Source organism: Mytilus californianus, unplaced genomic scaffold, assembly GCF_021869535.1.
Source record: "Mytilus californianus isolate M0D057914Y unplaced genomic scaffold, xbMytCali1.0.p SCAF_8, whole genome shotgun sequence".
NCBI classification, from domain to species: domain Eukaryota; kingdom Metazoa; phylum Mollusca; class Bivalvia; order Mytilida; family Mytilidae; genus Mytilus; species Mytilus californianus.
The window spans coordinates 729,765-747,626 of record NW_026262734.1 but is presented as its reverse complement, the minus strand read 5'-3'; the positions used below and the strand labels follow the sequence as shown (position 1 = coordinate 747,626).

Here is a 17,862-nt window from a genome sequence, read left to right as displayed (position 1 = left end):
CGAGAGCTAGTTAAAAGCCAAAAACAATTAATAATATAAAAAAACGTAAGATTGATTTGGTTATTTTCTAGATCCTTTACGGTCTTATATCTCTTCAACTGTTTCGGTTTCTATACATCCTTGGCTTACTGTAAATTTCTGTTAATAATATTTAACCATAATGACTCATGGGGAGTAGGAGCCAGTAAACGTCGTAATTGAAACCCAATAAAACATGTTTTGATTTACCTTGAAATCAAATGAACATTTGATACAATACGGATTTTCAGTTCATTAACTATGGAAGATATCGATCTAGACAAAATAAATTTAGTAACTAGAAAACTCCAGGATTCACTGCCATGAATTGTAGGTCAAGCAACGAAACCAGTAAAAACAAAGACAGCGTCGTTTAAAAAGAAAACCCACATACCATTACGCCAAAAGCGCTAGGGTGCATTGACACTGCTTATAAAGATCTTTTAAAAACATACACCGATGGCTCAAAAGATCAAGCCTTAGGCAAAACTCAATACGCCTTAATTAAACCCTCAAAGAAGATTGCAAGATATGAACGCTCGTTTTACAATCTTTAAGTGCACACTACAGAGATGGCGGCTATAAAGTAAACATAAAATTGGTAAGTATTCAATCAACAGCTAAAGAAAAAGTTCTCACTGATTCGTATAGAGCTATCCAATCAATATAAAATGGTGTATTAAGTATACCCAACATCCTAAAACCTATTCAGGTACTAGCTTGCCAACTAAAACAGAAAAATATAGAAATCACCATAGAACGGATTCCAACCAATGTTGATATAATTGGTAATGAACAGGTTGACACACTAGCCAGATAAGCCTTTAAAAAGATCAAATAGATCTTAACAATAATCTTAGTGCAAACGGATTCATTGCGATAACAACATCAAGCAAATACATAACTAGGCTTAGATTGGGTATCCCTTTATTACCTTGTACACTAGGTCAGTACATCCGCAATGTATCACCAATATGTAATTCATGTGCATTGTGGCATTAATTACAAAGATGTAGAATATGTACATATAACCTATACTAAACACTCGCCTATTACCTTTTATGTCTGTCTCACATTGTTATAAATATAAAGGAATTTTAGGCGACTGTCATACAAGTGAGAGGTTTAGATAGCTATTAAACCAGGTTTAATCCACCATTTTTACATACGGAAATGCCTGTACGAAGTTGGAAATATGAAGGTGTTTCTATTCGTTTGGTGTGTTTGTTGTCATCAAATAAGGGACTTTCCGATTAAAATTTGCTTTGAAGTTCGGTATTTATGTTTTTCAACTTTTCAAAAGTTAGCCAAATTTGCAATTAAACTTCAAAACCTTAATATCCCAATTTTCCTAGACCATCCAAAAAAATGTACAGAATGTGTGGTCGTGCTTAGCTCAATATATAACAGTTTATATAACAGTACTCAAAACAAGTTCTTCTAGACAACCAAGCCATACTGCTTGATTTACTAGTCAGTGACCCAGAAATGGAGTCAAGGCCGTCAACGGAATTACTACAGTCAAGTTCTTCTAGAAAACCAAGGAATTCTGCAAGAATTACTGGTAGGTGTTTTAGAAATAGAGTCAGGCAATGACCAGTATTACTATAGACAAGTTCTACTAGACAACAAAGGCATACTGCAAAATGGGTTACTGGTCAGGGATTCAGAAATGTTGTCAGGCCGTGACCTGTAGTACTAAAGACAAGTTTTTTTTTTCTAGACAACAAAGCCATACTGCAAGAGTTACTGGTCAGTGAATCAAAAGTAGAGTCAGACCGTGACCGGTAGTACTAAAGACAAGTTAATCTAGACAACAAAGGCAAACTGCAAGAAGAGTTACTGGTCAATGACTCAGAAATGGAGTAAGGCTGTGACCGGTAGTAACATAGCCAAGTTCTTCTAGCCAACCAATGCATACTGCAAGAGTTACTGGTCAGTGACTCATAAACATCTATGCATTACTGGAAAAGGGAAGAGTTTGCGAGGTATTCTTCTAAGCAAAGCAAACACCTCTCACAAACAAATGAACCTTTGTACAAGTACGAAGTGGTAAGTAGAAATCAATCAATATAAAATATCATTAAAAATATTTGTTATCTATTTTGTAAATCTTTTAACTAAGTATTCCCTTTATTATGTTTATAAATACAGTGTACCGTAACAAAGGCTCTTAAATAAGCTTCCTGGTTTTAGGAAAAAATTCGACAATGAAGGCCTTTGTTAAAAATAGTAGGACACAGGTTTCACTTGTAAGAATAACACAAAAGTATGCCTGGTCAGAATGGGAACAATAAATCTGATCCCTTTTGTAGGGAACGAGAGTACCCCGCTATCGGCCATGGCGTTGTCAGTTTATTTTCAATTCATGAGTTTAAATGTCCCTATAGTATCTTTAACTTCTCTTCTGCACATTATAAATCCTTGTAACAACTCCTGAGGGATCTGTAAATTTTTAAAGTGTTCATACAGCAAACACCAGTCAATCAATCAATTAAATGTACGCATTATTTTTATTACCCAGTCTACCATAAACCCACGCAAAATAGTCCACAAGGGGGTCATCAGATTTAAATGAAACTATAAGTGCTTAAACAACATTATGAAAAAAATCCAGAAAAAACATATTTCGTCTGGTTCCTATGCCTTTTAGTTAGGAGATGCTGCAATGTACACGCAACCAGTTTCCCCATGTTGGAGGCAGTATTTTTCTATGAAAATTACCAATTTCAACACCCTGAAACTTATGAATGCAGAAAACAACAAGATAAAGAATAATCAAGTGTTGAAGCTTTAGCAACTCATCAGTACTTAAATTTACAAGAAACAGTTTGTACACTATTCTAAGGGAGATAATCCAGTAAAAAGGTATTTTCAGAAAATCATAAAAAGCACATATTTTCAAAACTATCCAGCCTTTGGTCAATTTAAAATATAAAGATAACTCTCTATGTTTTATTAATTAGAATACTTAATGATAAATTTTAGCTAGTAAACTCGCTTAGGTCTCATTGAAGTACATTCTAGTATTCTGCTCGAAAAATGCCTAAATTTTACATTTTCTCTTAATAAATCAATGAATTTAAAAAAGTATTCTGTAGATAATTTGGAAAATGTAAGTGTTTCTTGTTGCAATTTATTTGTTTTAACCTTACCAGCTATCGGTCCATTAAAATATAAACATATCTCTATTTGGTAATCTTAAGTGACAGAGTTATTAACGCATTTTAGCATATATGATTGGTGGACTCTTGTTTTAGTACTTTTAAAAGGATTCTCCTAGAATAATGTCCAAATTTACAATTTCTCTTACAGAATCAATGAATTTTAAATATCAATCGGTAGATGATTTGGAAATGCATATATGAATTTTACTTTTTTTTAAGCATAATTATACTTATCAATGTAGGTTGAACTAACAATGAAGATAATACAATTACAATAAATGATGTCATAAATATTGTACAAAGGGAGATAATTCTGTAAAAAATGATTTTTTTCAAATCTTGGAAAAAAATCATCATTTCTTTAAATTAAGCATGCTGCTCTTGAAACATCATAACTGTTTCGATTTTTCCTTTCATTTCTAAAAGTAAAATATAAAACAAAGTATACCAAGGTGTAATAAGAGAAACTGATTGTGATTTTTTTTCTATCATTCTGTTAAAAATGTCAAAATTTGAAATTTCTAATAGAATATTTTAAATATCAATCTATAAATCCATGTAGTTTTAAATTCTGTTTTTTAAAAGAGCAATAATCTAACCAAGTGTACATACCAAACAAATTACAGTCACCATAGCAATGATTTTTATATAATTAAGGGGATAATACAAAAAAATCTAATTATAAAAACAGGCTTCTAAATTAATTTCTAAAATAATTTGTGCTGTCATATTTTTACTACAGTTAACTGTAAAAAGAACTAAGTCCATTTATAAGTTAATTCTTAAAATGAAAATAAATATTTAATTAATGAAGATTTTTACCGATTTTATCATTTTTGCCTAGTAACTTGAATTCTTTGTAGACGACCACAACGGACGATTGATGCCAATTGATGGGAAAAGCTCACACTGGCCTTTTGATTTTAATTATACTTTGAAAATAATTTCAGAGGCTGTACTTTTATAGTTTGGCAATTTATTCAATTAGATAAAAAAATTGGTGCTTCCAAAAATAACCAGACATGATTCTTAGACTCAAAATGTAGTCAAACTTAGAATTTACCTGCCAAACTTGTATGTACAGTTCATGCTGGATCCAAGGACCAGACACTCAAGAAAATCATTTTACTACCAAATTGTGATGCAACAGATGCATATCATAATACATTCACAGATATTTCTGTTATATAAACACATAAATAAGACAGAAGAAGAAGCAAAAAAAATTTCTCGTTATAATGTCCTTAACTGATCTTGAGTTAAATATATTCAACATTTGACCGTAGAACTTCATTGAAGTCTGAATCATGAACTACATCTGCTTCATCAATTGTTTCCACTTTATTAGAATTGTCCACCAATTCATTTGTTTTCTTTAAGGTGAAGTTTCCAAATACGCTTCTAATCTAATTTGATGATAACTATTCATTTGGTGGAAACATTTTATATGGAGTTGTTTTTTCAAGTAATCACAAATGTCTTCATAACGAGTTCTTTTTCAAGTTTTTTTTCTCTCCTTGTTCATACAATAAAGCATACAGTATAAAAATAAGAAGATGTGGCATTATAATAAGTTCTCCTTCAATTTAAGGGAAATTTTACAACTTTCTTTGGCCATTTCAAAACCCAGCCTTTATTTATCAAATCGTCATGGTTTTCCTAGGTTATTTGGGAAATCTAACAAGCTGACTTTTACATGTAAAATGTATGTCGAAACTTTCTATTCGATACCTTCAAAATATATTTTTGTAAATCAAAAAAATATTGCAATATGAATAACACAACAGATGTTCAATGTCACCCGCCTACTAAATTTTTGAACAGGGCTCATTTTCAAACTTGACCGGTTGTCTGTAGGAAGCTACTGCATAAATTTTATCTAAATTAGATAACGATTAATTATGCTTAAAAGTTTACAATCCGGACCGATGCTCGAACAGCATTTAGATATTCTTGGCCACAATGTGATGCTGAGGGGGACAACAAAAACAGATATGGGGTATATGTCAAGGAGACAACATTTCATCTCAGAAGTTAACTAACAAAAAATGTACACCCAGAGGTCGTTTAAGGATCTGCAACAAATTGGCCTAGACTTTGACATGACCTTAGTTGCATTTTCATTTTTTGTACAATATTCAATATAATTTAAATTTGCTTAAATTAATCACACAGTTTTGGCGGTCACCATGAATAAGCAATACTATTATTACACACATTAAGTTTTCACAATATTTCAAATTTTTCTATCAAATCCTCTTTGAATATAATTACAACTAGGTGGAACCGTTTTAGTGAATTAAAACTAATGTCTCCCCTGAAGAAGTCACTCTGGTAAAAAAAGATTGTCATTGCAAGTAAGAATATATGGTAAATGTGTGGAACTATGCACTGTTTTCAATATATATTTACAAATTTATGAAACGAGGGGGTAGGACATGAGGGACAAAATATATGTTATACATAATTTTTCTAGTCATGATATATTTATAAGAGTATATGGTTTAGGTTGGGTATCTAAACAGTGTATATAAGGGGCACGAACCACAGCAAAAACATATATGGTGTACTCAAAGGTGTCGTCATGCTGATTGAGAATAGATATGTATAGTTTAGAGGTAGGTATTTGAACATATTTCAAACTATTTTACCATCAATGGTATGTAGGGGACAGAGTTGAATGATGAACTAGAAAGGCAATTAGAATTAAATATGGGTTAAGGATGGGGTTTTGAACCCTTTTTTAAATAAATCTAATAACAACATCGTTATATGAGGGGGCGGGGTATGACCCCAAGGGACAAACCCTTTGCTGCGCAGCAAAGGTCCTGAACGTTCTGTGGCCTATAAATAGCTTACTACCACTACATTTTAACTGTGGTGGGTAATTGTCTCATTAGCAATCACTCCGCAATATTTGACCTCGACTTTTTTATTTGACCTTGACGGTCAAAGTTTAAGGCCATCATCCATGGTACGCGACACATCATATTGAGGTGCTGCACTTGTGTGTCAAGTATTAAAAGACTTTGTTAGGGTGAGGAAAAGGTGTGCCCCAGATAAGAAAATGTAAAAAATCAAGTATTTTGACCTTGAGCTCAAAGGTCAAGATCATTTGAAGGCATTCATTTTTAATAGAGATACTGTCTTATTGTAATACACCTTCATGCCAAATATCATAAGCCAGTGTCAAAAGATCTATAAGTTTTTTATGATTAAATACACGGATTTTTGTGAAAAATACGTAAAAATTACACATTTTTATTCCGTAGTCATGGTTACGGTGAAGAAGACCCCCAGCCCAAAATTCATCAAACTAGTAGCACACATGTTTACCTTAATAGAAATATTTAAAACATTAACAAAATCCTTAAAAGATTTCATGTCTTTTTGTTGATCTTATCAGGAAGTATCCCGGTTGGTCCCAAAATATAGCTATACTCAAGCGAAAACATTTTGTCAAGTTTCGAAGGGAGAATGATCCTTGTTATAAAAATTCAATACAAATATCAACCAAGCATAACCATATCTAGCATATTCAGAGTAACAAAATTGTGACATTTTTGAGGATATTTTGGAAAATTAAGCCTTTTCCAAAAGATGGCGGTGCAAAATCTAAAAATAGCCAAAAATCAAATTTTAAAGTTATAATTTTTTCTCTCTTCACTAACATGACTTATGTGCATTTCTTTACTTTTGGTTGACCTGTCATGTGGACCAACTTATAAGCCTTTGCATGGTTCTATCAAAGAGTTGGTGTAAAAGTTATCATGAGACAAAATATTTCTGATTAAAGCAATAGACTGTAATCAATAGCAATTAATTTTGAAATAGTTGGGTGGGGGTATTATCACTGGTGTTAAACTGATCATGGTAAATGCAGTTACCACGATCCCAATATGGCGGAGGTAGAAATACGTAAAATCGTTTTCTGCTAATTTCTCCGTGTAAACGTGTTGTTTTCAAGAATTACTCAGCCGTCCGGTTGATTTGTACGGTTTTGTTGTGTGTATGTGTTATAAATATCATTCATGGGCTCGTTACAGAAATAGCCATCGAAAAGATAATCGTAACTCAAAAAAAAAAAAAGATAATAGTAACCATGTGGACAAATCACTTGAAAGATAATCGTAACTGATGAATATTTCAATGATAATAGTTGCTAATTTTGATAAAAAAAAAAAGGATTGTGTCATAATAACAACGAACGTGATAGTGCTACATCATTTGTTTTTCGCCACTATACCTCAATAGACGATTAAAATATGGTATGAAATTATTATGCACAAACATTTCTAATCTTTCCAACACTGATTTTATCACTTTATAAGCCTGAATTTAGATTGTTTACAAATTAATGCATAGAAATGAATCAGAAACGTTTAGTTGTGTAACTTTCAAAATAAAAAAAGGAAGATGTGGTATGTTTGCCCATGACACAACTATCAACAAGAGACTAAACGACGTAGATGTAACCGACTACATGTCATTGTACGGCCCTTCAATAATGTGTAAAATTCATATATCTGACGACAACCACTAAATTACAATCTCCCGACTTGGGACAAGTGTATATAGAATGTAGCAGTGTTAAACATGCTTGTGAGCGCTCTCCTCCTTCTTTTTATAAAGAAGCATCTCTTTTATTCCCAGATTTCTTACTCTTCTTTTTCTTTCTGTGTGCTCTCTTCTATGTTTTGATTAACCTTCTGATATCTGCCCCACTAAAGATCACAAGGGTGACTAGGGAATAGAAATATGGACATTCTTGGTCTTTTTTCGACCGGCAATAAACACCTTGCGAAAGTGAAGCGTCAGTTTTTGCTTGCGGGATGTATAAATACGCAGCCACGTCCGGTTAGAATGGGGACGTTAAATCCGATGCCTCATGTAGAAAGTATGACACGCTCTCTGCACGTTAAAAACCCTTACAATAACTCTTTGAGAGGTCAAAAGGTGATTTTTCGCAAGGAAAAATAGTCCCTACCCAGTGACAGTCCAAATTTCCCGACCTTCATCCACGACGACCCGGTGCCTTTAACAGGAAATGTTTATTGATCATTTGTTTTCGTCCTTAACGAGCATAAAATAGTTGACACTGAACTTTAAACAGTTAACAATCAATCAATCAATCTTATATCCGATGTCATACAAGGCATCCATTTTTTCACGTTCAGCATTTAAATTCGAAAGCGCATCTGGAGCAGAACAATTGGTATAACTACCACCAGGCTATGGAGCCGAATCCTTTGTTAGTGGACTATCAGTCTCCGGGTATATCACTTGCACAGTAGTCATTAATTATTTACTAGCATTGAAATATGGATATCTTTTTTTTAATTGCTTATATAAAAGTTGAGAAATCATTTAGATAATGGAATTAACTCCTTCGTGCAAAGCTCCGATTCCATTCTGGATTACCTTAGGTTCTCTATAGTTTTATCAGCTCTGTAATGTTTGTGTAAGGTTCACTAGTATGGCTTGGAGAATCACCGAAGAGACATAATATGAGTTGTCGAAATACACATCTGTTGCAGCACAGGAACATTGGTACAGTTAATCTTATAACTTCTACCGGGTCGAAATCTCTGTTAGTGAACTGTAAGTGCCAGAGAGTATCACCAGCCAAGTTGCTAGTACTTTGGGCACGCAAAAAAAACTTTTAAATCATTTAAATTAAGGAATACATGTACATGTTCTTCTTCTTTAAGTATACAATATACCAATCAATATTTACCGTAAACTTTACTTGTGAAATATATAGAATTTATCACATATTTGTTACGAATGCGTTGGGTTTTGCATATGTAATAACCTCAAAATTGCCCGGGGCAAAAAAGAGGTTATTGGTTATTGTGCCCTGATTCCAAATGACGTAACGTCATTGCGTCCTTAACGACAATGGCGAACAATGACGGTGCTCGTTTCATCGCAGTGGAGGAAAGCGATACGACAGACTTGGTAGAACAAATGAAAAACGCTAACACAAGGAAAAAAACTGAAAGTGACATTAAAATTCTAATGGAGTGGTTAAAAAGTGCCGGAGAATTACGCAATTGTGTATTGCCATATTCCAAAATAAGTGGAAATGTGACAATAAATTTCTATGGAGTAAATGATAAAAACTAAATTTGAAATTGTGATAAAACTTTTGTGATAAAATTTTTAAGATTTTACCTGTTATATTCCATTAAATTGTTATAATTGAACTTTTTTTCTCTTTTCTGCAGAACTTAAATATGTGATAAATAGATTATAACATGTCTTTTCCATATTGGCCCTGGTATCATCCCTCGACCCATATCGGCCCTCGGCTAAAGCCTCGAGGCCGATATGGGAGTCTCGGGATGATACCAGGGCCAATATGGAAAAGGGCATGTTATAATCTATACATATATCTACAAAGCAAAAGTAAATTAGTTTATTATATATAAGATAACAATGTATTCACTAATTCTGGTAACATCAAACTTTTGATCAATATTTAGATATATTCGCCGTCCAAATCAACAGGCACTGATGAATTACTATTATCATGTAAAAATTACGACTATCTGATAGTCCAGCTACGACTATCATATCAAACAAATGTTTTAAAGTTACGATTATCTTCCTAAAATTTTCGATGGCTTTTATTTTTGTAACGAGGCCATATATGTTATGAAGAACACACACACACACACTAAAACCGAACAGATCAACCTGGCGGCTGAGCAATTCTTGAAAACAACACGTTTACACAGAGAAATTAGCAGAAAACGATTTTACTTATTTCTACCTCCACCATATTGAAATCGTAGTAACTGCAGTTACCATGATCAGTTTAACACCAGTGATTATGTATTCAACTTTATTCTCTATTTCATGTTATTTTGAAACAGTTTGATTCACTTTTAATTTAAATAAATTAAATAAAGTCAAAATTTGGCACGTTAACATGTACATTGTATACATGAGAAAATGATGCTGGATTGTTAAGGTTTACCATTGAAAGCATTGAGAAAAAGGATTTCATAAAACGTTTATATATTTATTAACTACATTATACTATATTAGGCATATTCTTTTAAACTTATATAAATAATAAAATCGAGAATGTAAATGGGGAATGTGCCAAAGAGACAACAACCTGACCAAAGAGCAGAAAACATCCCGAGGCCACCAATGGGTCTTCAACACAGCGAAAAAATACCGCACCCGGAGGCGGGCTTCAGCTGGCTCCTAAGCCCAAATGTGTACTAGTTCAGTGAAAACGGACGTCACACTTAACTCCGAAACATATAAAAGAACTAAAATTAAAAAAACATACAAGACTAACAAAGGCCAGAAGCTCCTGACTTACGACTGGCGTAAAAATGCGGCGGAGTTAAACATGTTAAGTGAGAACTAAACCATCTCCCTATACCTCTTTCCAATGTAGAAAACAAACAAACAGCAATATGCACTGTAAAACTCAGTTTAAAAGAAGTAGAAGTCCGATGTCAGAATAGGTAACAGAAGAAACTTGGCAAAATGACAATGATACATACATTATCAAAGACTACTAGCAGTTACTGACATGCCAGCTCAAGACATCAATTAAACTGACTGAAAGATGATCTCTTCATCATATGAAAATCAAGCACTTTACCTCCCGTTAGGGTTTAGTAGAATATCATCATAAGATATGAGAAGAACATAACCCGTATCATGCAAACTGCATACTATTATTGTAGGTATATAGTATCAGTGTTAATGACATTTATCAGATGGTTTAAATTCAAAGCCAGCTCAAAATGAAGAACCTTAAATTCAATGTTTATGTTGCATTGCCGTGTTTTATAGAAGATTGTACTTGTCAAGTACAAGTGAATTGAGAATTTTAGTGATATCTTACATCTTCAAATGAAGATTTGTATATGACTGATATTTGCTAACTTGCAAATTCGGGCAAATTTCATTTCGATTGCTACTCTACCAACAATCCTTATTTGATGAAGCCTTTTATTATTTCTGTGTCTTGACTAATTGTTCAATTTCTATCGTCTATGTGAATGTTCTTTAATCGACTTTTTTTATAGTGATAACTGTAATTAAAATGATAGAGCAGTTTTTACTTGATGGCACGTTGATAACACTTAATCAAGAAATAGAGGCTCCAATTCCATCAGGATTGGTTTACTTTAGATGGATTTGGCTATCATGTGTTTGTGCCCCTCTATGTCATAGAGCAGTTAACATGTTTCAACAAGTATGTATCCCTTTATTTCAAATTGTAGCATTTCTGATGTCGGTAATTCCCGAAAAGAGCTTCAAATGATACATTTTTATAGATTGTCGTTTTCTAACATTTTATCGACAAGTACCGCTACTTGTTTTCCAAAGACAATACGTGTAAAATTTCAATCGATCAATCGATCGGCAGCCAAAACGTGGCTGCACTGCAAATATTTAAATGTCTTACTCTAAAACTCATCATTATCAAGCTGCAAACGAGATGTTAAATATTTATCTTCAATAGAAAGCAGTACAAATTTGACGAGCATTTTCCTTGTAAAATGAGTGTTGTAAAAGTTAACACTGCCGCCAAACATGAAGTGGATCCACTGTAGATGCTCAAATTGTTATCGGCTTCAACTTATTATAATCAAGGTGGAGACCAAATATGAAATCATTATCTTACAAAGAAGCCAAGACAAATTTGACAAAAAAGTGTCCTGGTAAATTCAGTACTAGAACATTATTTTCGTAAATTGAGTGTTGTGATATTTCAAGCTATTGGCAAACAGATAAAGTAGTTGTATGGTATATACAACAAATTGCTTATCCGCTTCAATTTAAAATTATGAATATAAAATGCTTCCCCTAAGTGCCAGCACAGAACGTTTTGTCTAAAGTGCTCCTTGTCCAATGCATGCAATGAGAGTGGTTAAATTTCAAACTATCAGCTAATAGGAAATGGGTACACGGCAGATTTTCTGAGGTGTAATCAAAGTGAAATTATAATACTTTGAACATTTGCTCAAATAAGAAACAATGGGACTCTTTCGAAAACATAACAATTAAGTAATATGATTTATTTTTGCATTAAAAGTTGATATGAAACCAGAAACGCATAGTGTACCATTAGATTATTCTATCCGACAATATGTTGAAAATTATTCTAATTATCAAATAATTATAAATGATAAGGATATTAAATTTCGGAACAATTCATTTTCAAGTGGTTGCATGCATATATAATACTCAATTTGGTGACTATGTTGAACGAATCTATCCCATCGAACTAGAGATAAAGGATACTACAGATACAGTTAAGTCTGCCTCATATCTTGACTTACATCTAGAAATTGACAATGAGGGTCGGTTGAAAACAAAACTTTACGACAAAAGAGATGATTTCAGCTTCCCAATTGTGAACTTTCCATTTCTATGTAGCAACATTCCAGCAGCGCCTGCATACGGAGTATATATCTCCCAATTGATACGATATTCCCGGGCTTGTATTTCCTATCATGATTTCCTTGATAAAGGGTTGCTGCTCACAAGGAAGCTATTAAACCAAGAGCTCCAAATGGTGAAGTTGGAATCATCCCTTCGTAAATTTTACGGACGCCATCACAAGTTGGTTGACCGTTATGGAATAACCGTTTCACAGATGATATCGGATATGTTCCTTATATTGTAACTACAATACCCTTCCCTTTTCACGAATGTGACCTACCGAATTAGACTGTTTACCGGATTTGTAATAACATAAGCAACACGATGGGTGCCACATGTGGAGCAGGATCTGCTTACCCTTCCGGAGCACCTGAGATCACCCCCAGTTTTTGGTGTTCGTGTTGCTTAGTCTTTAGTTTTCTATGTTGTGTCATCTGTACTATTATTTGTCTGTTTGTCTTTTTATTTTTGGCCATGGCGTTGTCGGTTTGTTTTCGATCTATGAGTTTGACTGTCCCTCTGGTATCTTTCGTCCCTCTTTTATATATAGTCTATATACGATGTGCTAACTCTAAAATTCTCTCAGCTTACAAAGGTTGCGTTTCGTCTACAAAAGACTCATCAAGTTTAACTTTATTAATGTGTTTCAGTCTGTCTTACTGTCTTCTGAGAATTCTGTTTATGACTGTGCTTTTATTAATTTTCCTTATTGAAAAATAAAAAAAATTACCTACCGGATGTGAGTGGTTTCTATGGTGCTGGTTCGTTTCAATTAACTATGTACAAAATGTTCTTCAAACCTCGAATAATCACTTAAACGATGGCATTTAAACGAAACATTTGCAATCATTTGTGTTTTTTGTAAGTAATAAATAACCGTCCAGTATGTTTTAACTGAAAAATAGAAAGAGGTGATTTGATATCACATATTCAGATATCACAAATTATCTGTGGCTGAAAATACATTTATATTCTAAGTAAAATTTCGAAATTTGTTAACAAGAATTAAACACTTTCTCAGTAAAGCGAGGTTAGATTTAAGATTTAGGTTAAGGTTATTCTAAATTTAAATATAATAATGACGGTAGTACTGAAGCAGAACTTGATTGTATTAACATTTCAAAAAAACTGAGTTTTTTTTCTGATAGATCATAATATTGTTTTCTATAAGAGGGAATGATAATTGATCAATATGTAATTTAATTGTGTAAAATTGAGAAAGGAAATGGGGAATGTGTCAAAGAAACAACAACCATGTGCATGTTTACAATATTATTGTTAACATAATGTATTTGACATCTCTAACTGCGGTATTAAAGATGTCAAATTGCGGACAGTGTTTCGTTATCGGATTTATTTCATTTGAAAGGGGTTGTTCTTGTGTAAACTGGATCGATAAACTTACAAACTAAATAAAAAAAAATAAACTCTAACTAGATCGTGTATGCAGGCATCTACAAGGAAAACGATAGTATTTATTCTTCCATAGGCGACTATACTAACCTTTTCTAAATATATCACTTTTTTATAAAAAAAGCTGGACAAAAAAGTTATGTGTGATATAAGTTATTATTTTATTTCTTTTTTTTTTTTTTTTTTTTACTATTTTTCTTCCACATTTTTTTGAGGATTTCGGTATATAATAGACCAAAGTTGATGGAACTATACAATAATGTTAACCAACATGTGAAGATTTGCAATTTTGGGTTGGCACTTTCAAGATGGCTGCCGTTGCAATGGAAACAGCAAAAATCCGAAAAAATGGAAAGTGTTTTAAACTGAACGAAACTTTTTATAAATAGTAACTGGCATGTGTAGAGTTGCAGTTTGACTTTAGAATTTTCAAAGTGGCCGCCGTTAACATGGAAACATCAGAAATATTAAAAATTTCATAATGCTCCAAACTAAATGAAACTTTACAAAACTGTTAACCTGCATGAGTAGATTCACTGTTTGAATTTGAAATTTTCAAAATCGCTGTCTTTAGCATGGCAATAGGGAGACGAGGGTTGCATCCGCTATTACTTGCAATGGCAAATCTAGTTTATTATTCTGCTGTGGTCAAATGATATAATAACAATCTTAGAACGGAGCTTGTTTATGATAAACATGCCAACCTTCATTTTACATTAAATTTATGAAAATTTGAAAGTCTTTTCGAATAATTCTCAAGAAAATATTTTTATGTGTTTCAAAATTTATATTATTAATAAAGACTCTCCAGTTATTCATACAGAAATAAACAAATACAATTATACCATTACATCCAGTTACGGCGCTCCTTAGTTAACTTCCTCCAATTGCCTTTGGTGCACGAGAGGCCAACCTAAAGCCGGGAAAATATAATACTACTTTTCTCCTATAGGACGATGTTCGGTCATTAGTGATGACCTAATTTTACACAGTATATAGTAAGCTATCAAAAACACCTGCATGACAAAAGATAAAAAATGTAGTATGATTGTCAATTTGACAACTCTACACAAGAGACCAAATGACAAAGAAGTTAACAACTATAGGTCATTGTACAACAATGAGCAAATCCCATACCGCATTGTCAGCAATAAAATGCCCTGAAATGACAAATGTAAAACAATTCAAACGAGAAAACTCACGGCCTAATGTATGTACAACATAATGAACGAAAAACATATATAATATACAGCAACAATCGACAACCACTGAATTACAGGCTTCTTACTTGGGACAGGAACATATAGAATGTGGCGGGTTAAACTAGTGTGACGGCGCCAACCCTAACTCCAAACTCGGAATGTGCTATAACAGGACAACATAAAATAAAACTATAAAAAAATAGTTAAAAAGGGCTTAACTCATCAGATAGATACAAAGCAAAAATACAACTAAAAAAAACAGACCGGACGTGGCAGGGTATTTTTACATTCCCACAACAAAACAGTACAGATCTGAGAGTACTCGCAGTTACTGACAACTAGTTCCTTCAATGCTGATAACAACTGGTAAAAACACATGTATCTAAGACTAGAATGTCAATTAGTACTCATCAAACATCCGATGGATTTAGTGTAAAGACGGCATTAACAGTCAGACAATACATGACCTTGTGCCAAACTACCGGTATTGACAGGTTGTAGAGCCATGAATGTGCATATGTATATAAAAATAATATTTAGTTTGATTTTAATTTACTGATAATAAAATCAATACCAATACCAAACAAACAAACAATATTCAAAGATCCAATTACAGTGTCGAATGGGTAACCTTTTAGAATAAGTTTATCTAGAGGATGATTTAACCCGGATCGTATCTAAATTTCTGGGCTTGAAAAACAACATCTCCCTAAAAATAAAGATGTGCTATTCTGTTTGAAATTAGTTTTCTGCAGGAAAAACAAACTTCCAAACCAAATCTCTGTATTTATTGAATAATGAGGTAAAGGTTTTAAGTAATTTGTGGTAACGAAATCCCCAACATAATGATTTTCCAGTAATACATAAATTACGTTCATTGCAATCTAAAATGTCACAACCGACGAGGACATAGCGAACGAGTTGTGATATATAAACACCGAAAGATGGTGCCAAAGGAACATCAGAATCCAAAAAAAGGAAAATTATCAATGGGGTTAATAAAATAATCCTTTTCTTTCGTAGATTTTTGTGTTGAGTTTTCCATGTAAGACTGGTGTATCAAGTGTATTAAGAAAGGACAGTTATTACCGTATATACTTGATTTATTTAAAGTAAGTTCTTTTGTGTTAAAAATAAGACGGTGCTTTACTGAGTTTGGTCATAAGCTGTGATTCACAGTTCAAGAATAAGTCTGGTATTAAAGAAAAACAACTGGTATCCATAGGAATACCTACAACCTGTCGATAAACTTTATTGCTGAAATGTACATCAAAATATTGAGGAGAAGAGAATGAGCTGCTTCAATCATCTCATCACACTTCCAGTAAGTATATTTAGAATATTTATCTTTCTCATTAGAGAAGAAGCTTATAACGTGTGATTTATATCAAAACAATAAAAAAACAAAACAAATACGAGAATTCGAGACAGACAATCATTGAAAAATGCTCTGTATTTCAATTAGGTTGAATTTATCAAAACTTGTCACAATTATGTTTAACTCTCATGTTCGGAAATCTGTGGACAAGAATATTTTAACTTATAACTCTAGGGACTTTCCGTTTTGAATTTTGCTCGGTGTTCAGTATTTTTTGTGATTTAACATTTTTCTAAACTACCTTAAATTTGTACTTGAACAATGTGCACGTTTTTTTTCTGTATTCTTTATCAATATGTATTCTGACTCATTTTGTAGTTTACTTTAAATCATTGGCCTTACTTCGAACATATCAAGTTTTCGTTCTGGTTACGAATAATAGATCGCACTGGTGACGTATTCTGATCTTTTGAAATTGAGATTCAATTGATCGCAAACAATGCTGTCTTCTTTCTATGTTGTGATGTTACACTATTGTTTCAGAAAAAGGGTGAAGGTTTGGTACCATTTAAACGTTTAAACCCGCTGCAATTGTTTGCACCTGTCCTAAGTCAGGAATCTGATGTTCAGTAGTTGTCGTTTGATGTTGTGGTTCATAAGTGTTTCTCGTTTCTCGTTTTTTCTATAGATTAGACCGTTGGTTTTCTCGTTTGAACGGTTTTACACTAGTAATTTTGGGGCCCTTTATAGCTTGCTGTTCGGTGTGAGCCAAGGCTCCGTGTTGAAGACCGTACTTTGACCTATAATGGTTTACATTTGTAAATTTTGATTTGGATGGAGAGTTGTCTCATTGGCACTCATACCACTTCTTCTTATATCTATTTACAATTCAACAACGATCTAAATTAAAAATTATACCTAACCGAACAAAAGAACAAAAGACACCATTCAAAATATTTTATTCACTTTGACAGTTTGAATACATTATCAATGTTTGAACGATTTTTCTAAGTGAAATTTTTAAAAAATGACCTTGGATTCAATTTATGTTTATTTATCTGGTCACTTATTATGTAATATACATCCAACAGTTTCTGTCAAAGTATCGTCTATGTTATCAGATTTATTTGTTTTGGCTACCTTTCAGAATCTTTGTATATCTTTGGATATGGGTTTAATTGAGTGTTCTTGATAAAGATATCTATATTTTTTCTGGCCTTTCAGAACGGAAAACAGTTAAGAATGAAAGCGAATTTTGATAAATAAAATTTAGACAACAACCTATAACATAACAAAATCACAAAACGTCCTATAAAGTACC

The 17,862-nt window shown here is 32.9% G+C and overlaps 1 protein-coding gene across 1 annotated transcript in view; it reads right to left on the bottom strand.

Moving 5' to 3' along the window:
* LOC127711826 (uncharacterized) overlaps positions 1–13,549 on the bottom strand; it is a 197,330-nt gene extending 183,781 nt beyond the window's left edge. Inside the window, exon 1 of the mRNA XM_052217980.1 lies at positions 13,343–13,549. The gene's annotated coding sequence lies outside the window, so the exon portion shown is untranslated. The remainder of the gene's footprint in view (positions 1–13,342) is intronic.
* Between the last annotated feature and the right edge of the window lie 4,313 nt (positions 13,550–17,862).